Source organism: Bombina bombina, chromosome 5 (assembly GCF_027579735.1).
Source record: "Bombina bombina isolate aBomBom1 chromosome 5, aBomBom1.pri, whole genome shotgun sequence".
NCBI lineage: Eukaryota > Metazoa > Chordata > Amphibia > Anura > Bombinatoridae > Bombina > Bombina bombina.
The window spans coordinates 641,677,731-641,701,771 of NC_069503.1; positions in this window are offsets into that span (position 1 = coordinate 641,677,731).

The following is a 24,041-nucleotide window of genomic DNA, read 5'->3' on the forward strand; positions in this document are numbered from 1 at the left end:
GAGATACCCTCACCAGCTATAGAAGACAACAAACATTTCCCCCCTGGGCCTTAGAGATAAGGTAGTACCCTAGAACGTGGGAAGATACAAAATACATTCATACATTGAAAATATATGTATGTGATTGACTTTTGCTATAAAGAGACTATCTTTATCATCATAGAGGGTCACGAGCCCTCGAATACAAGATGCTCCTTTAGACCTGGGGGGGGGGAGAAAACTGTTTAGAGGGTTAAGGAGCGCAAGAAAGGGGAAAGGAAAACAAATCCCTGATATTCATTGAAATGTTTCTAGCATATACTTTAATTTCACACTGGTCAACCTTTGTTCTTATGTTAACTGTTTTAAGCTGATTTACTGCACAACTAGTTATGGTAATATTTTTTTTAGACGCACGTGTAATATTTGGGTTCTGAACCCACTTTTTTACTATTTTCTGTTTGAATTGTTCAGAATTTTTTTGTTTGTTTTTGATCAGGTGATTATGTTGTTTACAACTGACATCCAGACAGATTACAGCTACCAGACAATATGGCCCTTTTTGCTTTCCCCTACGCCTGATGACATAAGGAGCGACAACGCTTTCAAGTCCCATGGCCCATGACTTAATCATACTCTCACATAATGTGAGAGGTCTCAATACAGTTGTTAAACGTAAGATTGCATACACTAAATTGAAAGCAAAAATGGTGTTCCCTCAAGAGACACATTTCACACATACCCTGATCCCTAGATTTTGGCACAGGCAATTCACTATCCACTTCCACTCCGCAACAGACCAGAAAAAGAGAGGAGTCTCGATCCTCATACACTCCTCCTTACAGTTTGAGACTGACAAAATTTTAAGAGATTCTGAGGGGATATTTCTTATTGTTAGGGGTCGCATACAAGACACGAAAGTCACCTTATGCAACATGTATGCTCCAAATGAAGGCCAACACTCCTTCTTTCAACCGCATCTCTCATATGCTGACACAATGGTCTCACTCTAGAATAATACTCTGAGGTGACTTCAATATCAATATTATTACCCAAGGTACTGGGAGAGGCACCAAACCATCACACAAACAACTCAGGCAGTCATCAATAGTGAAGTCGATAAGAGAGTCACTGTCCGATCATAACTTACTAGAAACATGGGAAACAGTTTACGGCAATACAACGGACCATATATTTTATTCACATGCCCATAACACCTATAAAAGACTGGACTACATTTGGATAATCAGTTTTTACTCCCCAACATTATTACCTCCAATATCTATCCATGTGTTTGGTCAGACCACTCGATAGCCCAGTTAACTATGACAGGTATAATTAACTTCCAATGACAAAAATCTTGGACATTTGACCCATCCATTCTAAAAAACACACAATTCCATACTGAGGTGGGCAAACTCATGGAGGAATACTGGTCTCTTAATTAAAACACCACAACCAACCCAATTAACTCTTGGGCAGCACAAAACCTTTTGTTCGGGGGATAATGATAAAAGAAAAAGCTAGGTCACCAAAATAGCGAATAATACCATTAATCAACTTCACTTAGATATCACGACTCTAGAAGCCCAACACAAAGGTACACAATCCAGCGCAACATTTTGAACTCTGCAAACTAAGAGAAAACTACTGACAAAAATTAAAAGCTAATTATTTCCTATATTCCAACAAACCAGATAGATACCTAGCTAATAAACTATGAAATATGATGAAATTATATTCAATACCCAGACTATACACGCAGACTGGAACCCAGACGTTAAACCCCCAAGATATCTCTAACACTTTTGCTAGCTATTATGAGACGCTATATGACGGACTAAAAGTTAACCATAATGACCAAACGCAAATACTTCTGAGACAGTTCCTACAACATGCAAAACATCACACTATTACCCCTGAGGAAAGAGAGGCCCTGAATGCTGAGATTACCGCGCAAGAAATCCTCACAGTAATGAAAGACTTAAAATCAGGTAAAGCGGCAGGCCCTGATGGCTTACCTACCGAATATTATAAACTATTTAAGTTATCCCTGTTACCCCATTTGCAGAAATTTTGCAATTATATAATGCAAGGAACTGACATTCCTACCGATATAATTAGAGCCAAAATCATAGTCATCCCCAAACCAGGAAAGGATCCTGCTAAATGTCAGAGCTACAGGCCTATCTCTTTGATAAACCAGGATCTCAAGATCCTAACAAAGATTCTGGCACACAGACTCCAGGCAATACTCCCCCGACTGATTCACCCAGATCAAGTGGGCTTTATCAAAGGTAGGGAAGCCCCTGATAATATTCGTAGAATGATAGACCTGACAGAATACCTGAAACGACAGGGGACACCTTCCCTGATTCTCTCCTTGGATGTAGAGAAGGAGTTTGACCGCATAGACTGGAATTACATGTTTAAGACACTCTCTACAATGGGATTTAGTGGCCCATTTATACAGGCACTCAGGGGCTTATACTCTACCCCACAAGCCACTGTCAGTGCAGCAGGTTTCCCATCCAGGACCATTGACATAAAAAATGGGACAAGACAGGGATGCAGGGATGCCCCCTATCATCACTTCTGTTTGCCTTGTGCATCGAGCCTCTGGTGGCATCCATCAGAAACACTGAAGATATCAAAGGGGTGATGGTCGAAAACTCAGAATATAAACTCTCACTTTTTGCAGATACTCCTTGACTTACCTTTACTGGGTCCTACAGGACATTTTGAAAGTTTCGGGATACAAGGTGAATGTTTATAAGTGTGAGGTGTTGCCATTAATGCTCCCCCCCACACTAGAAAATGAATAGAAGTTAACTTTGATATTAACTGGGTTAAAGACTCTTACTTACTTAGGGGTCAAACTCTCAGACTTGTATGATAGTTTATACAAATTAAATTACATCCCACTTTACAACTCTATTAGAAGAGACTTGAGGATCTGGAGAAAGGGTACCTTTTCGTGGTATGGCCGCCTTTCATCCATTAAAATGAATGTACTTCCGAGAATCCTATACCTCTTTAGAGCACTCCCGAATAAAATCCCCTCCCTTGAACTCCAGAAATTACCATCAGACCTCATTTATTTCCTGCGAGGAGAGGGTAGGGAAAGAATAGACTCACATACATTAACCAGACATTGACGGCTAGGGGGATTGGGAGTAATTTATTTAGCAGCTATAATAGCTCAAGCCTCATTCCTTCACAAACCAATACAAGACATTGTCTGGACAGAATTGAGACAGATATTATTGGAATAGACAATACAGATGATCCCTTGTGGGACTCAGGGAAAGCTCCAGCTCAGAACATCCTTAGACACTCCTCGACCTCAGATACCATATCACATTGGAAACTGATAACCAAACACTCAGAACTACTTTCATCGGTAACATGGGTTATTCTGCTCGGATTCTTACTACCAAAGGAAACACATAGACTAGTGGGTAAGTGGGCTAATAAGGGTCTATATAGGGTTGCAGACTTTATCACTCAGTCTCGAATAATCACATTCAATCACTTACAGGAAAAATTACACCCACACAAATTACGCTGGTTCCTGTACTTCCAAATTTCCTCAGCGCTTAACAAATATGAGGTAACCCTGGGCAAACACCCATCTACAGTCCTAGAGAAAATATGCCTGAACCCGAACAGGGAGAAGAGTATTAATTCTAAATTATATATAGCATTTCAGGACATACACCATACCTCAAAATCACCTATAGCATTAAAATGGGAAGAGGACGAAGCTGCCCATCTTCAAAAAAATGCATGGGACCAGTTATTATTTGACTCTTGCAGGGGCCTAATCAGCGCAGACCTCAGAGAAAATTGCATAAAAACATTATTTCGGTGGTACCTTATGACCCTGAGAACATCCCATTACTCTCTCAACAAATTTAAACTATGTTACATAGGGTGTGGGGAACAAGGTTCCTATAGACATATGTTGTGAGACTGCAATTCCATAAAAAATATCTGGCAACAGATTTATGGTCTCCTTAGCAGGTTGTAGATGAAAGTATACGTTTGACTATGACTAAAGCACTCTTGAATAGACAGGTTCCCAATTTGAACTTCACAATTAAAAAAATTATCAAAATTATCTGCACGGCTACTAGATTCTGCATAGCGAGGCATTGGAAGGAAGGCCCCCCGACTTTGCGAGAAGTACTAGATAAGATAAAAGATATTTACATTATGTCTGAGAGGGTGGCCTGGATACAAGGAGAAATAGAACAATTTAATAAAATATGGTTCTACTGGATTATGTACGATTCCTCAGGGGACAAGTAATAGGTGCTACAAATAGGGGGTTTATGAAGACTAGTGATGTCGCAAACGTAAAAATTTTGGTTCGCAAACGGCGGACTCAAACTTCTGATACTGTTCGCGAACAAGCGAACCGCCATTGACTTCAATAGGCAGGCGAACTTTAAAACCCACAAGGACTCTTTCTGGCCACAATAGTGATGGAAAAGTTGTTTCAAGGGTACTAACAACTGGACTGTGGCATGCTGGAGGGGGATCCATGGCAAAACTCCCATGGAAAACTACATAGTTGATGCAGAGTCTGCTTTTAACCCATAAAGGGCCTAAATCACCTAACATTAATAAATTGTTTGCAATAACGTGCTTTAAAACATCAGTTATGATGTTGTATCGATCAGGTAGTGTAAGGGTTACGGTGCGTTACAGTGACAGACCAAACTCCAAGTGTAACGCACCGCAAACAACCGCAAACAGTCCATTTGCACAACCACGAGATAGATAGATTTGATAGATAGATACATAGACTACATAGATCAATAGATGCAATATACATATGATCGATACAAATAACATAGATCAATAAATGCAATATACATTTGATAGATACGAATTACACAGATCAATAGATGCAATATCCATTTGATAGATACGAATTTTATAGATCAAAAGATGCAATATACATTTGATAGATACGAATTACATCTATCAAAAGATGCAATATACATTTTATAGATACGAATTACATTGATCAATAGATGCAATATACATTTGATAGATACGATTGATAGATAGATTTGATAGATAAATAGATAGATTTGAAAGATATATAATTTCCCTGACAGAGTATAATAATAAGACATGTGGTCTGGGACCCGTGGTGTGTTAAGTAGTACTATACTTAGCAGTTTACTACTACCTGTTACTCCCCCTATCGGGGGAGGTCTATATGGCCTGCATTTTTGGAACAGGGAGATGGAAGAAGATGATTGGTCTGTCCTCCTACTTCAAATTTGTCCTAAACACAAGTGGCTGTCTCAAAACAGTCCGGCCACGAGATAGATAGATTTGATAGATAGATAGATATACATAGCTTGATAGTTAGATAGAATCGATAGAAGATAAATAGATAGATTTGATAGATATATAATTACCCTTAAAAAGTATAATAATAAAACATGCGGTCTGGGACCCATGGTAACTAGGTTGTGTTAAGTAGTACTATTGGTAGCACTTTAATCCCTGTTACTCCCCATATCGGGGATTGGGGAGGTGTATATGGCCTGCATGATTATCCTGACAAAATATAATAATAAGACATGCGGTCTGACACCCATGATAACTAGGTTGTGTTAAGTAGTACTATTCTTAGCACTTTAGTCCCTGTAACTCCCCCTATCGGAGGAGGTCTATATGGCCTGCATGATTACCCTTACAAAATATAATAATAAGACATATGCTCTGGGACCCATGGTAAGGTTGTGTTAAGTAGTACTGTTCTTAGCATTTTAATACCTGTTACTCACCCTATCGGGGGAGGTCTATATGGCCTGCATGATTACCCTACCAAAATATAACAATAAGACATGCGGTCTGGGACCCATGGTAACTAGGTTGTGTTAAGTAGTACTATTCTTAGCACTTTAATCCCTGTTACTCCCCCTATCGGGGGAGGTCTATATGGCCTGCATGAATATCCTGACAATATATAATAATAAGACATGCGGTCTGGGACCCATGTTAACTAGGTTGTGTTAAATTGTACTATTCTTAGCACTTTAATCCCTGTAACTCCCTCTATCGGGGGAGGTGTATATGGCCTGCCTGATTACCCTCACCAAATATAACAACAAGACATGTGGTCTGGGACCCATGTTAACTAGGTTGTGTTAAGTTGTACTATTCTTAGCACTTTAATCCCTGTTACTCCCCCTATCGGGGGAGGTGTATATGGCCTGCCTGATTACCCTCACCAAATATAACAACAAGACATGCGGTCTGGGACCCATGTTAACTAGGTTGTGTTAAGTTGTACTATTCTTAGCACTTTAATCCCTGTAACTCCCCCTATCGGGGGAGGTGTATATGGCCTGCCTGATTACCCTCACCAAATATAACAACAAGACATGCGGTCTGGGACCCATGTTAACTAGGTTGTGTTAAGTTGTACTATTCTTAGCACTTTAATCCCTGTAACTCCCCCTATTGGGGGAGGTCTATACAGCCTGCCTGTTTACCCTCACCAAATATAACCACAAGACATGCGGTCTGGGACCCATGGTAACTAGATTGTCTTAAGTAGTACTGTTCTTATTAGTTTAATACCTGTTACAACCCCTAATGGTGGGAGGTCTATATGGCCTGCATGATTAGCCAGACCAAATAAAACAACAAGACATGCGGTCTTGGACTGGGACCCATGGCTAACTAGGTTGTGTAAAGTAGTACTATTCTTAGCACTTTCATCCCTGTTACTTCCAGACCTCTCTGGGGAGGTCTACATGGCCATCATGATTAGCCTAACAAAGTACAACAATAAAACCTGCGCTCTTGGAACCATGTTAACTAGGTTTATTTCAGTAGTACTGTTCTTATTAGTTTAATACCTGTTACAACCCCTAATGGTGGGAGGTCTATATGGCCTGCATGATTAGCCGGAACAAATAAAACAACAAGACATGCGGTCTGGGACTGGGACCCATGGCTAACTAGGTTGTGTAAAGTAGTACTATTCTTAGCACTTTCATCCCTATTACTTCCAGACCTCTCGGGGGAGGTCTATATGGCCATTATGATTAGCCTAACAAAGTACAACAATAAAACCTGTGCTCTTGGAACCATGTTAACTAGGTTTATTTCAGTAGTACTGTGTTCTTATTAGTTTAAAAACTGTTACAACCCCTAATGGTGGGAGGTCTATATGGCCTGCATGATTAGCCGTACCAAATAAAACAACAAGACATGCGGTCTTGGACTGGGACCCATGGCTAACTAGGTTGTGTAAAGTAGTACTATTCTTAGCACTTTCATCCCTGTTACTCCCACCTCTCGGGGGAGGTCTATATGGCCATCATGATTAGCCTAACAAAGTACAACAATAAAACCTGCGCTCTTGGAACCATGTTAACTAGGTTTATTTCAGTAGTACTGTTCTTATTAGTTTAATACCTGTTACAACCCCTAATGGTGGGAGGTCTATATGGCCTGCATGATTAGCCGGAACAAATAAAACAACAAGACATGCGGTCTGGGACTGGGACCCATGGCTAACTAGGTTGTGTAAAGTAGTACTATTCTTAGCACTTTCATCCCTGTTACTCCCACCTCTCGGGGGAGGTCTATATGGCCATCATGATTAGCCTAACAAAGTACAACAATAAAACCTGCGCTCTTGGAACCAAGGTAACTAGGTTTATTTCAGTAGTACTGTTCTTATTAGTTTAATACCTGTTACAACCCCTAATGGTGGGAGGTCTATATGGCCTGCATGAATAGCCGGACCAAATAAAACAACAAGACATGCGGTCTGGGACTGGGACCCATGGCTAACTAGGTTGTGTAAAGTAGTACTATTCTTAGCACTTTCATCCCTGTTACTCCCACCTCTCGGGGGAGGTCTACATGGCCATCATGATTAGCCTAAAAAAGTACAACAATAAAACCTGCGCTCTTGGAACCATGTTAACTAGGTTTATTTCAGTAGTACTGTTCTTATTAGTTGAATACCTGTTACAACCCCTAATGGTGGGAGGTCTATATGGCCTGCATGATTAGCCGGAACAAATAAAACAACAAGAAATGCGGTCTTGGACTGGGACCCATGGCTAACTAGTTTGTGTAAAGTAGTACTATTCTTAGCACTTTCATCCCTGTTACTCCCCCTATCGGGGGAGGTCTATATGGCCTGCATGGTTACCCTCACCAAAATATAACAACAAGACGTGCGGTCAGGGAACCATGGTAAGGTTACTTCCTTTTGCACAATCAAGTATACCAGTTGCAGACAGAGGTTCTGACCCTGCATTATGGCTGCACCTCTCCCTAAAAGAGGCATCTGTTACAGAGTCTGTGGGCCTGTATGCAAAGAGCTGGCCTGTCTAAAAGAAGCAGCAAGGCAGTACAGGTCGTTCTCCTTCAGCCGTTTTATACGATGGCCCACGACCCTCAACAGGCACAACAGCATGAAACACCACATATGCCATCCTTTTGCACAATAGAGTACAGGTATGGCATTGATTTGAGGAACCCGGAGATAATTTAGAGGAACTGGGAATATTGAACAAAACGTGCTTGGAAACCCAGTACAGGTCGTTCTTCTTCCGCCTTTCTAGACGAGGGTCAAGGACCCTCCACAAACACAACAGCAGGAAACACCACCTCTGCCATCCTTTTGACCAATAGAGTACAGGTATCGCATCCATTTTAGGAACCCGGAAATAATTTTTAGGAACCGGGAGATGGAAAAAGATGCTTGGACAACCAGTACACTTCGTTCTCCATAAGCCTTTTTATACGAGGGCCCCGGACCCTCAACAGAAACAACAGCAGGAAAGAGCACACATGCCATCCTTTTGAACAATAGAGTACAGGTATGGCATTGATTTTAGAAACCCGGAGATACTTTTTAGGAACCGGGAAATTGTTAAAAAAAAATGATTGGACACCCAGTACACGTTGTTCTCCTTCAGCCTTTTTATAAGAGGGTCCAGGACCCTCAACAGAAACAACAGCAGGAAAGAGGACATATGCCATCCTTTTGAACAATAGAGTACAGGTATGGCATTGATTTTAGAAACCCGGAGATAATTTTTAGGAACCGGGAAATTGAACAAAAAAAATTATTGGACAGCCAGTACACTTCGTTCTCCTTCAGCCTTTTTATAAGAGGGTCCAGGACCCTCAACAGAAACAACAGCAGGAAACACCACATATGCCATCCTTTTGAACAATAGAGTACAGGTATGGCATTGATTTTAGAAACCCAGAGGTAATTTTTAGGAACCGGGAAATTAAACAAAAAACCATGCTTGGACACCCAGTACAGTACAGGTCGTTCTCCTTCAGCCTTTTTATAAGAGGGTCCAGGACCCTCAACAGAAACAACAGCAGAAAACACCACATATGCCATCCTTTTGCACAATAGATTACAGATATGGCATTGATTTGAGGAACCCGGAGATAATTTAGAGGAACCGTGAATATTGAACAAAAAACATGCTTGGACACCCAGTACAGGTCGTTATCCTTCAGCCTTTTTATAAGATGGCCCATGACCCTCAACACACACAACAGCATGAAACACCACATATGCCATCCTTTTGCACAATAGAGTACAGGTATGGCATTGATTTGAGGAACCTGGAGATAATTAAGAGGAACCGGGAATATTGAACAAAAAACGAGCTTGGACACCCAGTACAGGTCGTTCTCCTTCAGCCTTTTTATACGACGGCCCACGACCCTCAACAGGCACAACAGCATGAAACACCACATATGCCATTCTTTTGCACAATCGAGTACAGGTATGGCATCGATGGAACCTGGAGATAGATTTTCGGAACCGTGAGATGGAAAAAGATGCTTGGTCGGTCCTCCTACTTCAAATTTGGGGCACTGCACGTGCAATGTACTGTGCCACCAGATATGAGTGGTGTGTTAAGTAGTACTATTCTTAACAGTTTAATCACTGTTATGTGCCTTTTTTTTGCTTTGAGTTTTGTAGCCACAGTGCAGCAGCAGAGGACAGAAAAATTAGGCATGCCCAAATGCCTGAAAAATTTGGTATTGTTGCAGCCGCTGCTGTAGCATCGGCCAGAAAAATTGATGTTTGTAAAACAGTTAGAAAGTGCCCTAAAACCTTGCGGCTTGAACACTAGTTGTTGGCGGATAAGTCACACAAGTCATCCTGCATTATAAGAAAAAAGCCAGCGTGTGTACCATTTGTAGCCCAAGGCAGCTCATCTCATCATCAGGCCTTTTTTACTCAAATGTATCGCCCAATGTCAGTCCCTTCGGGATCCATCCCTCATTCATTTTAATAAAGGTGAGATAATCAAGACTTTTTTGACCTAGGCGACTTCTCTTCTCAGTGACAAAACCTCCTGCTGCACTGAAGGTCCTTTCTGACAGGACACTTGAAGCAGGGCAGGCCAGAAGTTCAATTGCAAACTGGGATAGCTCAGGCCACAGGTCAAGCCTGCACACCCAGTAGTCAAGGGGTCCATCGCTCCTCAGAGTGTCGAGATTTGCAGTTAATGCTAGATAGTCTGCTACCTGTCGGTTGAGTCTTTCTCTGAGGCTGGATCCCGAAAGGCTCTGGCGATGCATAGGAGTTAAAAAGGTCCGCATGTCCTCCATCAACAACACGTCAAGAAAGCATCCTGTTCTTGCCGCCATGGTCATGGGAGGAGGAGGATTACTTTTATCTCTTCCCCTGTTAGATTCCCGTTGTGCTGTGACATCACCCTTATACGCTGTGTGAAGCATATTTTTTAATTTATTTTTGAAATGCTCCATCCTTTCCGACTTGCGGGAATTTGGTAACATTTCAGGCACTTTATGCTTATACCAGGGGTCTAGTAGCGTGGACACCCAGTACAGGTCGTTCTCCTTCAGCTTTTTTATACGAGGGTCCCTCAACAGGCATGACAGCATGAAAGACCCCATTTGCACAAGGTTGGATGCCAAGCTAATCATGTCCCATTCCTCATCCTCACTGATGTCACTGAGGGTATCTTCTTCCCCCCAGCCATGTACAACACCATGGGTACCAGATAGGTGACAACAACGAGCACTCTGGGATGCCAATTGTGCTTGGTCTTCCTCCTCCTCAAAGCCACATTTCTCCTCTGACTCCTCTTCCTCACAATCCTCTTCCTGCGTTGCCGCAGGTCCAGCAAGTGATGCTGATAAGGCTGTTTCTGGTGGTGATGGACACCACAACTCTTCCTCTTCACGCTCATCTACGGCCTGATCCAGCACTCTTCGTAGGGCACGGTCCAGGAAGAAAACAAATGGTATGATGTCACTGATGGTGCCTTCGGTGCGACTGACAAGGTTTGTCACCTCCTCAAAAGGATGCATGAGCCTACAGGCATAGCGCATGAGCGTCCAGTAATTTGGCAAAAAAATCCCCAGCTCCCCAGAGGCTGTCCTAGCACCACGGTCATACAAATACTCATTAACAGCTTTTTCTTGTTGGAGCAGGTGGCCGAACATTAGGAGTGTTGAATTCCACCGTGTCGGGCTGTCGCAAATCAAGCGCCTCACTGGCAGGTTGTTTCGGCACTGGATATCGGACAAGTGCACCATGGCAGTGTAGGAACGCCTGAAATGGCCGCACACCTTCCTGGCCTGCTTCAGGACGTCCTGTAAGCCTGGGTACTTATGCACAAAGCATTGTACAATCAGATTACACACATGTGCCATGCACGGCACATGTGTCAACTTGCCCAATTTCAATGCCGCCACCAAATTACTTCCATTGTCAGAAACAACCTTGCCAATCTCCAGTTGGTGCGGAGTCAGCCACTGATCCACCTGTGCGTTCAGGGCGGACAGGAGTGCTGGTGTGGTGTGATTCTCCACTTTCAGGCAAGTCAACCCCAAGACGGCGTGACAGTGCCGTATCGGGGATGTTGAATATTACCTGGGAAGCTGGGGGGTGCCGTTGATGTGGAGCAAGACACAGAAGCAGTAGAGGAGGTAGCAGCAGGCCTGCCTGCAAGTCGTGGCGGTGTCACCAACTCCTCTGCAGAGCCACGCATTCCATGCTTGTCAGACGTCAGCAGGTTTACCCAATGCGCAGTGTAGGTGATATACCTGCCCTGACCATGCTTTGCAGACCAGCTATCAGTGGTCATATGGACCCTTGCCCCAATGCTGTGTGCCAGACATGCCATTACTTCCTTTCGCACAATAGAGTACAAGTTTGGGATTGCCTTTTGTGGAAAGAAATTTCTGCCAGGTACCTTCCACTGCGGTGTCCCAATAGATACAAATTTTTTGAAAGCATCAGACTCCACCAGCTTGTATGGTAAAAGCTGGCGGGCTAAGAGTTCAGACAAGCCAGCTGTCAGACGCCGGGCAAGGGGGTGACTTTGAGAAATTGGCGTCTTACGCTCAAACATGTCCTTGACAGACACCTGACTGTGGGCAGATGACCAGGAACTGCTACGTAAGAGAGACTGAGTGGAGGATGGTTGAGAGGGGGCAAGGAGGACAGCAGTGGTTGATGTGGCTGAAGATGCTGGAGCAGGAGGAGGAGGGCGGCTTTGAGTTTGTGTGCTGCTTCTACTCATGTGTTCTTCGTTTGTGATGTGAGACCATGTGCCTTCGCAAAGCAGTTGTACCTAGGTGGGTGTTGGACTTCCCACGACTCTTTTCTTTTGGCACAGGTTGCAAATGGCATCACTGTTGTCAGAGGCAGACACACAAAAAAAATACCACACTGCTGAGCTCTGCGATGACGGCATTCTGGTGGTGGCAACAGCATGCGTTGATTAGCATCGGCGAGCTGTCTGGCTGACCCCGGGTGCCGATGCATGCTGTCTGACTGTGCCACTAGCTCCTTGCGATGACCTCCCCTTGCTTCCAACTCATCTCCTCCTCCTCCTCTCTGTCTCCCCATCTGAACTTTCCACCTCTTCTTCTTCTCTTCTAGCAGGCACCCATGTGACATCCACCAACACATCATCATCAACCGCTTCACTTGTATCTGACACATCAACAAAGGAAGCAGCAGCGGGTACAACATCATCATCATCATCATCATCACACCTTACTTCCATGTCTGTAATGCTGCCTGACTGAGACATATCACTGTTATCTACATCCTCTGTCAATGATGGTTGCGCATCACTCATTTCTTCCAACTGATGTGTCAATAACTCCTCGGACAGATCAAGTGAAGCGGCTGTGGTGCTAGTGTTGGTGGTGGCGACAGGCGGGCGAGTGGCACTGGTCACTTGAGAGGTGCCCAAAGCACAGCTGGACGTGGATGGTGCGTCAAGGTTAGGAGGACTAGGAGCGGAAGCTGTAGAAGATTGGGTGTCCTGTGTTAGCCATTCAACTAGGTCCTCCTCAGAACTTTTTGCGTCCCCCCTGGCACCTGGCGTCTGAACAATGTGCATATTTGTAGGGTCTAAAGGAATCACAGAACCACGACCACGATGGCACCTGCAGGGTGGCCTACCTCTGCCTGTCATTTTTTTTAAAATGTACATTTACAATTCTATTAAACAAATTATGAATGGTGGCACTGGACAAGTGGGCACAGTATACACTGTGAGCCTGACACAAAAAAAAGACTGATGTTTCAAAGTCAAAAATGTTTATTTTTTAAATATTAAAAGTACTGTAACAACAAATATGATTGGTGGCACTAGTTGGCAAGTGGGCCTGGCTGGCACACATGCTGGGATGAAGGCAACTGCAATTAGATTACACTAGCTAACTGATGCTCCACAGTCCAAACATTTTTTAAAACATTTTTTTACAATACTGTTAGAACAAATATGATTGGTGGCACTAGTTGGAAATGGCAAGTGGGCCTGGCACACATTCTGGCAGGCAGGTAACTGCAATTCAATGGCACTAGCAGACTGATGATTCACAGTCAAAAAAGTTTTGATTTAAAATATTTTCAATGCTGTTACAACAAATATGATTGGTGGCACTAGTTGGCTAGTGGGCCTGGCACACATGCTGGCAGGCAGTAAACTGCAATTCAATTGCACTAGCAGACTGATGATTCACAGTCTAAGAATTTTTTATTTTAAATATTTACAATGCTGTTACAACAAATATGATTGGTGGCACTAGTTGGCTAGTGGGCCTGGCACACACACTGGCAGGCAGGAAACTGCAATTCAATGGCACTAGCAGACTGATAATTCACAGTCAAAAAAGTTTTGATTTAAAATATTTTCAATACTGTTAGAACAAATATGATTGGTGAAACTAGTTGGCTAGTGGGCCTGGCACACACGCTGGCAGGCAGGAAACTGCAATTCAATTGCACTAGCAGACTGATGATTCACAGTCTAAGAATTTTTTATTTTAAATATTTACAATACTGTTAGAACAAATATTATTGGTGTAATTAGTTGGCTAGTGGGCCTGGCACACACGCTGGCAGGCATGAAACTGCAATTCAATTGCACTAGCATACTGATGATTCACAGTCTAAGAATTTTTTATTTTAAATATTTACAATACTGTTAAAACAAATATGATTGGTGTAACTAGTTTGCAAGTGGGCCTGGCACACACGCTGGCAGGCAGGCAACTGCAATTCAATGGCACTAGCAGACCGATGATTCACAGTCAAAAAAGTTTTGATTTAAAATATTTTCAATACTGTTACAACAAATATGATTGGTGGCAATAGTTGGCAGCAAGTGGGCCTGTTGGTGGCACTAGTTGGCAAGTGGGCCTGGCACACACGCTGGGAGGCAGGCAACTGCAATTCAATTGCACTAGCAGACTGATGATTCACAGTCAAAAAAGTTTTTATTTTAAATATTTACACTACTGTTATAACAAATATGATTCATGGCACTAGTTGGAAAGTGGGCCTGGCACACACGCTGGCAGACAGGCAACTGCAATTAAATAACAATAGCAGACTGATGTAACAGTTTGTTTTTTAAAAAAGTTACACTAATGTTACAACAGATAGGAGTGATGGCACTCAGGATAGAAGTAGGCACAGTATGTGCTGGCAGCCTGACACACAGGCTGGCACTAGTGACAGGCTGGCCTGTAAACTAAAATTAAATAACACTAGAAGACTGATGTAAAAGTTTTTTTTACAAAATTTAAACTAATGTTACACCAGATAGGAGTGGTGGACTGGCAGTGAGGATGGAAGTAGGCACAGTATATGCTGGCAGCCTGACACACAGGCTGGCACTAATGGCAGCCAGGCTGACCTGGCAACTAATATTAAATAACACTAGAAGAGGACTGATGTAAAAAATAATTTTTTTTAAAATTTACACTAATGTTACACCAGATATAAGTGGTGGGAAAAAGAGCTATTAATTACACTATATGATGTGGGCCTGACACACAGGCCTGATGGAAAATGAAATTAGATTACACTAGCAAAATGCTTTAAAAGTTTTTTTACATTTTTTTAAATAATGTTAAGCAGATATGAGTGGTGGCTGCTGGCACAGCAATTAAACAATGTTGTATGCTGTGTAAGCTTGACACACAGGCCTGATAGAAAATTAAATTAGATTACACTAGCAAAATGATTTAAAAATTTTTTTAAAAAATTTAAAATAATGTTAAGCAGATATGAGTGGTGGCTGCTAGGACAGCAATTAACCACAGTATGCTGTGTAAGCCAGAAACACACATTCCTGATAGAAAATGAAATTAGATTACACTAACAAAATGATTTAAAAGTTTTTTTAAAAAATTTAAAATAACGTTAAGCAGATATGAGTGGTGGCTGCTAGGACAGCAATTAACCACAGTATGCTGTGTAAGCCAGAAACACACAGGCCTGATAAAAAATGAAATTAGATTACACTAGCAAAATGATTTAAAAGTTTTTTTTTTAATTTAAAATAATGTTAAGCAGATATGAGTGGTGGCTGCTAGGACAGCAATTAACCACAGTATGCTGTGTAAGCCAGAATCACACAGGCCTGATAGAAAATGAAATTAGATTACACTAGCAAAATGATTTTAAAGTTTTTTGTTTAAATTTAAAATAATGTTAAGCAGATATGAGTGGTGGCTGCTAGGACAGCAATTAACCACAGTATGCTGTGTAAGCCAGAAACACACAGGCCTGATAGAAAATGAAATTAGATTACACTAGCAAAATGATTTAAAAGTTTTTCTTTTAAAATTTAAAATAATGTTAAGCAGATATGAGTGGTGGCTGCTAGGACAGCAATTAACCACAGTATGCTGTGTAAGCCAGAAACACACAGGCCTGATAGAAAATGAAATTAGATTACACTAGCAAAATGATTTAAAAGTTTTTTTAAAAAATTTAAAATAATGTTAAGCAGATATGAGTGGTGGCTGCTAGGACAGCAATTAATCACAGTATGCTGTGTAAGCCAGAAACACACAGGCCTGATAGAAAATGAAATTAGATTACACTAGCAAAATGATTTAAAAGGTTTTTTTTTTAAATTTAAAATAATGTTAAGCAGATATGAGTGCTGGCTGCTAGGGCAGCAATTAAAGGGACAGTCAAGTATAAATTAAACTTTCATTATTCAGATAGGACTTTTAATTTTAATCGACTTTCCAATTTACTTTTATCATCAAATTTGCTTTTTTCTCTTGGTATTCTTAGTTTAAACTAAACATAGGTAGACTCATATGCTAATTTCTAAGCCTTTGAGGGCTTCCTCTTATCACAGGCTTTTTAAATCTCTTTTCAACACAAAGAGACAGAAAGTACACGTGGGCTATATAGATAACACTGTGTTCAGGCACAGAAAGTTATTTAAGATCTAGCACAATACAATGCTAAATTTAAGACAATAGATAATAAACAGTCACAGTCATGTGATCAGGGGGCTGGAAGAAGGTTCCTAGATACAAGGTAATCACAAAGGTAAAAAGTACATTAATATAACTGTGTTGGTTATGCAAAACTGGGGAATGAGTAATAAAGGGATTATCTATCTTTTAAAACAATAACAATTATATGGTTGACTGTCCCTTTAACCACAGTATGCTGTGTAAGCCAGAAACACACAGGCCTGATAGAAAATGAAATTAGATTACACTAGCACAATGATTTAAAAGTTTTTTTTTTAATTTAAAATAATGTTAAGCAGATATAAGTGGTGGCTACTAGGACAGCAATTAACCACAGTATGCTGTGTAAGCCAGAAACACACACGCCTGATAGAAAATGAAATTAGATTACACTAGCAAAATGATTTAAAAGTTTTGTTGGTTAAATTTACACTAATGTTAAGCAGATATCAGTGGGGGCACTAATCACAGTATATGCTGTGAGCCTCACACACAGGCTGAAAGCCAGGCAAATGCAAATAAAATTACAAATAATAATAAAAAAAAAGACTGAAGTTATAGCCCTAAAAAGGGCTATTTGGGGTGCTGTCCTTACAGCAGAGATTAGATGAGTCCTTCAGGACTGTAGTGGACACTAAATACACTAGCCTAGCTATCTATTTCCCTATAATGTCAGCAGCAGCAACACTAAAGCTCCTCTCACTAAGAAAGCAAGATCGTAATGAATCTAAAATGGCTGCTGCCAAGGAGCTGGGAGGGTCTGTGAGGGATTGTCTGATGCTGATTGGCTCAAATGTGTCAGAAGGCTGTGAGATACAGGGTCAAAGTTTCCTCAATGATGACACATAGGGGGCGGATCGAACATTGCATATGTTCGCCCGCAGCGGCGAACGCGAACAAGCTATGTTCGCCGGGAACTGTTCTCCGGCGAACAGTTCGCGACATCACTAATGAAGACATAATTTTTCTGAATACTGCATAATATTAAGCTATAAGATGATATCAGAGACGTCAAGTAGAAATATAATTCAAATCACAAGCCTTGATTACAATTGATTTATTTGTTTTTTCTCTTTTTCATTTTATTTTGGTTATTATGGTTTTATTTATTTGCAAAGTTCATTAGACGTTTCTGTTCAACATCTAATTTATATAAAATGTTTCTGTAATCACTAATGGTAATGCATCGTCTGAGACAATGTGTTTATTGCTCTCAGGGTGTACTAAATGATGTATAATTGCTTAATGGAAACAAAATAAAAAGTATTTCAACATAAAGGGACACTAAACCCAAAAATGTTCTTACATGATTCAAGTAGAGAATACAATTTTAAACAACATTCCAATTTACTTGTATTATCTAATTTCTTCATTCCTTAGATATCCTTTGTTGAAGAAATAGCAATGCACATGTGTGAGCCAATCACACGAGGCATCTATTTGCAGCAACCAATCAGCAGCTACTGAGCTAGATATGCTTTTTAGCAAAGTATATCAAGATAATTGAGCAAATTAGATAATAGAAGTACATTAGAAAGTTGTTTAAAATTGTATGCTCTTTCTAAATCATGAAAGAAAAAATGTGGATTTATGTCCCTTTAATTAACAGAAAACTTCAGTTTCATATTCATCTTGGATGTTATAAGTTTATGTTATTGTTATTGACACAGATTGGCACTCACCTGTGTCTTGTCCATCAAACAACTAATGCCCATAGCTGGTTTTCCTGTAGTTTTATACTTACTCTTTATTGTTTGCTTAGCTGAGCAAGATTATGGCATCCTATTTAGTCTATTGCTGTTTGCCACTTCAAAGATATTTTCAGTTTACATTCTGGGTGTATATTGACACAAGATAGTGCACGCAATGACAATTTCATTATTCTTGACCACCAAAAACCATTCACTTTCTTAAATACAATAAGCTTATTGTATCTCATGAATATGTTTAACCTGAGCCTATTAAACCTGATTAATTTAAAGAAACAGTACACTGTAAAATTGTTTATATATTAATGTATTTTCAATGACTTGTTATACCTGCTGCAGAGTATAAAATGAATGGGAAATTGCATTTTCAGGTTTATTTGTGTATGTGAAGTATCTGGTTTTGTGCTTTTAAACCACAGCCCATTACAATGGGTTGAGTTTCTCATGTTATTATTATTATTTATTAGTATTGGTTATTTGTAGAGCGCCAACAGATTTCGCAGCGCTGTAAACAGAGGGTAGTAAAACAAAACAATTAAAGGGATCAAATGGGTAGAGGGCCCTGCCAAGAGTTGCACTGTTGTAATCAGTTCTTAAGAAGGTGATCTAGAAACAGCTGGACGTAAGGGGGTTCAGGGGATAGCAATGGAGGAGAGGAACTGGTATAAAGTAAGGTTAGCATAGGTTGTAAGCGTCCCTGAACAGTAGAGTCTTTAGGGAGCGCTTAAAGCTTTCAAAACTAGAAGAGAGTCTTGTGGGGCGAGGCAGAGAGTTCCACAAGATGGGAGCCAGTCTGGAGAAGTCCTGTAAATGGGAGTGTGATGAGGTGACAAGAGAGGAGGAGAGTAGGAGGTCATGAGCAGAGCGAAGGGGACAGGAGGGAGAGTATCTGGAGACAAGGTCTGAGATATAGGGGGGAGCAGTGCAGTTGAGGGCTTTGTATGTCAGAGTGAGAATTTTATGTTTGATCCTAGAGGCAGGAGGAAGCCAGTGAAGGGATTGGCAGAGAGGTGCAGCAGATGAAGAGCGACATGTAAGGAAGATTAGTCTGGCAGAGGCATTCATTATGGATTGTAAAGGAGCTAGGCGGCGGGTGGGGAGACCAGAGAGGACAGAGTTGCACTAATCAAGGCAGGAAAGAATGAGAGAGTGGATTAAAATCTTAGTTATGTCTTGTGTAAGGAAGTGTCTAATTTTGGAGATGTTTTTAAGGTGGTTTTTAAGGTTTTTAATGTTATCACTTTGCGTACACACACTTGCTTCCTTATCTTATATTTATCTGGAAAACCAAAGCTCAATACTTAGAGATAACAATGGAAAATGATAATTTTATTACTTAACTATCCTGCACCCCACTTGGAGTGTAATTTCTTCTGCTGGCTATGTTTACTTAAGCTATTCAATTGCCTACTCCAGTATATAAACTTTTACTATAGGTGGGGATACCACAGGCTAAATCAGCTATTTCAGATACCAAAATAGGGATAAATGAGCTACTTGTCAACAAATACACTCCCAGCAGGGAAAATTTATCATAGGGAACAATTTAAAGGGGAGCATTTTTGGGGTGAACTTTCCCTTTAACTATTCTATCAGATTGTTACAACATGTAGGTAGCTTATTAATAGAATATTACCAGCTTCCTTACTAACCTCCAGAGCTACAACAACCTGCTCTTTGGCCTTTCCCTTTACTTTACTGCCTTTAAGGGGGCATAAAAAAACTAATTTTTCTTTCATGATTCAGATAGTGCATGTGATTGTAAACAACTTTCCAATTTACTTGTATTAGCTAATTTGTTTTGTTTTCTTGATATCCTTTGTTGAAAAGGAAACCTAGGTAGACTCAGAGATGCTGATTTGTTGCTGCACATATATATTTCATATTATTTGCTCATCAAATGCATTCAGCTAGCTCCCAGTAATGCATTGCTACTTCTTCAAAAAAGGATACCAAGAGAATGAATCAAATTAGATTATAAAAGTAAATTGAAAAGCTGTTGTATTCTCTATCTGAATCATTAAAGAAAAATGTCTGTGTTTCATGGCCGATTAATTTATCTTTATCAACCTTTATTTATTTCTTCTGTCTCTCACTCCTTTTCTTGAGTCTGTTCCTTTTGCCTTGTAGAAAATGGCAAATAATATAAAACAGGAATGACGGCTACCACTTTCTAAATGTATTATTTATATTTTTCTTTCAATAATATTTCCCTGTCTGTTCTATATCCTCAATATGCCTCTGTCTTCTCTATACCTTACAACAGTTCTCCATTTTAGGCCACAACATGTTGTCAGTCAAGAATGATTGGACTGCAAGCTTTATTTTTATAATACAAGATATTTGTTTGGTTACAATATTAAAGGGACAGTCAAGGCCAAAATAAACTTTCATGATTCAGATAGAGCATGTAATTTTAAACAGTTTTCCAATTTACTTTTATCACCAATTTTGCTTTGTTCTCTTGGTATTCTTAGTTGAAAGCTTAACCTAGGAGGTTCACATGCTAATTTCTTAGACCTTGAAGGCCACCTCTTTTCAGAATGCATTTTAACAGTTTTTCACCACTAGAGGGTGTTAGTTCACGTGTTTCATATACATAACACTGTGCTCGTGCATGTGAAGTTTTCTGGGAGCAGGCACTGATTGGCTAAACTGCAAGTCTGTCAAAAGAACTGAAATAAAGGGGCAGTTTGCAGAGGCTTAGATACAAGATAATCACAGAGGTTAAAAGTATATTATTATAACTGTGTTGGTTATGCAAAACTGGGGAATGGGTAATAAAGGGATTATCTATCTTTTTAAACAATAAAAACTCTGGTGTAGACTGTCCCTTTAAGTATAATGTTAAAGGCCCTTGTAATTGTTAAATACAGAAAAAAGTTGTGATGAAACATGCACATTTATGCTAGATAAAATAAGAAGAACATAAAAAGAATGCCACTGGATGGAGTTTTCACTTCCATTTTTTGTCTGTGATAAATAGAAATAATCCCTTGCCCTACAATCCACTGAAATCTGTAGACCTTCTATTATGGCTAAATGTATTGGGTCATTTTCATCAGTAGATAGAAGAGCATTAATTAAGCAGCATTCTCCTGTGGCTGCAATAGACACGGTCTCTATCAACAAATGCATGTTGGTTATTTTAGTTTGTTCCCACAGTGTTGATTTAAGAGACCCAGCTGGGAATATAGTAAGCACAGAGCAAAGGGCTGGTGAGCACAGTGTGAGATCTGTCTCCTAATGGTCAAATAAATGAATGCTTTATTACACTAGAAGTGCTGACATTATTGGATCAAACCGGATGAGGCTTGTGTTTTTATTTCAGGACATTGTTCTTGCAGCATGAATATACTGTACTGTTAGAGCAAACTCCTTCATTGTATTAATGCATAGACATTTGTTTTACTAGAATTAAAGAAATAAATACATATATTTTATATTTATATTAAAGATTTGGAAATAAAACAATTAGGACATATCATATAAATATTAATACAATTAAAAAATCAAAATAAATGAAATAATAATAAAAAGTGATGACACAATGCTTATCTTTCATAAAAGAGCATTAAATATGACCTTTACTAATTTCAAGCTGGTCTTTGGTTGGTAAAAACAAGCACATATACACAGCTGCTGTGAATGCATTTAGAGTAGCAATTATCTTCAGAGGGTAGAACTTAATTGTAAGGCAAATAATTGAAATAAAAAAGGACGAAGAGGTGAAAACTGTTTAAGTATAGCTTGTCCTTCCAGTTAAGGTGATGTTCATAGTTGTTTCTTAAACCCTGGCTAAAAGATGGTCCTGCCACAAATAAGACATAGGACTAGATTACAGCGCAACTTCAGAGCTCTGGTTCACTGTTAAGCTCAACTAAAAAGTTGCAAAATACACATACAAAATACATTGTACAGTACAGTTACACTCATAATAACACTGTCTCATAAACATTATTTTCAACAAAAATGCATACAAATGTTATAAGGGCTCAATCATATGAGGTCCCAGGTGTTATTAAAAGAAAGGCAGGCAAAGGGGTTTAACATAGAGATACATACATATACATGTCTAAATATGTATATGTATGTGTGTGTATGTATGTGTATATATATATATATATATACATACACATATATATACTCTCTCTCTCTCTCTCTCTCTATATATATATATATATATATATATATATATATATATATATATATATATATATATATATATATATATATATATATATACACAGGTGAGAAAGACTCATTACATGCAAAGAAAGATAGTTCAAGCCGTGATTTGTCATAATTGTGTTGATTATGGCTTACAGCTCATGAAAACCCCAAATTCACAATCTCAGAAAATTAGAATATTCTGAAAAGGTGCAATATTCTAGGCTCAAAGTGTCCCACTCTAATCAGCTAATTAAGCCATAACACCTGCAAAGGGTTCCTGAGCCTTTAAATGGTCTCTCAGTCTGGTTCAGTAAGAATCACAATCATGGGAATGATTGCTGACCTGACAGTTGTGCAGAAAACCATCATTGACACCCTCAATAAGGAGGGAAAGCCTCAAAAGGTAATTGCAAAATAAGTTAGATGTTCCCAAAGTGCTCTATCAAAGCACATTAATAGAAAGTTATGTGGAAGGGAAAGGTGTGGAAGAAAAATGTGCACAAGCAGCAGGGATGACCGCAGCCTGGAATAGGATTGTCAGGAAAAGGCCATTCAAAAGTGTTGGGGACTTTCACAAGAGCCACCACACTCAGACGGATCCTGGACAAGGGCTTCAAATGTTGTATTCCTCTTGTCAAGCCACTCCTGAGCAACAAACAACGTCAGAAGCGTCTTACCTGGGCTAAAGAAAAACAGACCTGGTCTGTTGCTCAGTGGTCTAAAGTCCTCTTTTCTGATGAGAGCAAATTTTGGATATGGAGGAATTTGGATATGGAGGAAGAATGGAGAGGCACACACTGCAAGATGCTTGAAGTCCAGTGTGAAGTTTCCACAGTCTGTGTTGATTTGGGGAGCCATGTCATCTGCTGGTGTTGCTCCACTGTGCTTCATTAAGTCCAGGGTCAACGCAGCCATCTACCAGGAGATTTTAGAGCACTTCATGCTTCCTTCCACAGACAAGCTCTATGGGGATGCTGACTTAATTTTCCAGCAGGACTTGGCACCTGCCCACACTGCCAAAAGCACCAAAACCTGGTTCAATGACCGTGGGATTACTGTGCTTGATTGGCCAGCAAACTCGCCTGACCTGAACCCCATAGAGCCATAGAGAATCTATGGAGCATTGCCAAGAGAAAGATGAGAAACATAAGACTGAACAATGCAGAAGATCTGAAGGCTGCTATTGAAGCATCCTGGTCTTCCATAACACATCAGCAGTGCCACAGGCATGCCACGCCACATTGAGGGGCCCAAACCAAGTACTGAGTACATACAGTATGCATGCTTATACTTTTCAGAGGTCCGATATTGTTCTACAGGTATGTACAATCCTTGTTTTATTGATTGCATGTAATATTCTAATTTTCTGAGATT